We start from the raw sequence: 1,255 nt of genomic DNA on the forward strand, positions 1-1,255 counted from the left end.
ATGTACGTATGAATGCGTATAAAGTATTATTTACGGATGATTGAGAGAAGGAAGAACTGAGGGGGGGGGGAGAAAAGTAAGCACATTCGCTAACTACAACAATAGAAAAGTTTATAAGTATATTGCGTGGCACGAATAATAATAATAATAATAATAATAATAATAATAATAATAATAATAATTGTAATAATAATAATTGGTGATGATGATGATCATGGTGATAATCATAATGATGATGGTGATGATGATTAATAATCTAATTGAAGTATACAGACGGTAGAAATTCAATGCTACTAAGAACGGGAAATAAAGCGCAGACTAAATACACACGCACACACACACACACACACACACACACACACACACATGCACATGTATATATACAAATATACAAATTTATAGACATACATGCATACACATATGCACAGACATTCACATATATTCACGTACAAAAACACATATACACATATCTACACTTGCATACGCTCACATACATGCATATTCACACACACGCACACACACACACACACACACACACACACATATACCCATACACATTTACAGTCTCAATTACTCAAGAAATACATAAGCCAGAAATACATGCTCTGTAAATATAAAATAAAATGAAATAAAACGAAGTTTCCGAAATCATGTACAACTAAAACCGCAGTACCTAGCCTCTCCTCTCTGCTGAAACGGGGACTAAAATCCCCACACACAAACCCCCAGTCTAACCACTATCTCTCAAGCAAAAACCCACTCTAAAAACGCTCTAATCTTTCACTCTAACCTCCACTCCACCACCCCCACCACCACCTCTCTAAAACAAACACTGAAACTCCCATATTCTAAAACATCCCACACGAAAATCTACGGAGTAGAAACTCACACTCACTCCTCACGCACATGCACACGCACGCACGCGAACGCCTAAAACAGAACCTACAAGCGAAAAGCTCGAGCGCAGTAAAGCCTACATAGTAAATACTCACACACACACACACACACACACAGGCACGCGCACGCACACACGCACACATACATACACACACGTGCGCGCTAGAAATGCCCGACACTCAGTGAAAACATACGAAATACATACACTGCCAACATTTCTTAAAAAGACATGCCACCTCTGAACACACAATCAGTGAAACACACCAAAACTACTCTTATATAAGTGAAATACACACACACGCATACTCACACACACACACACATACACACACACACACACGCTCACACAACGAATTAC

Source organism: Octopus bimaculoides, chromosome 17 (genome assembly GCF_001194135.2).
Source record: "Octopus bimaculoides isolate UCB-OBI-ISO-001 chromosome 17, ASM119413v2, whole genome shotgun sequence".
In the NCBI taxonomy this organism is placed as follows: domain Eukaryota; kingdom Metazoa; phylum Mollusca; class Cephalopoda; order Octopoda; family Octopodidae; genus Octopus; species Octopus bimaculoides.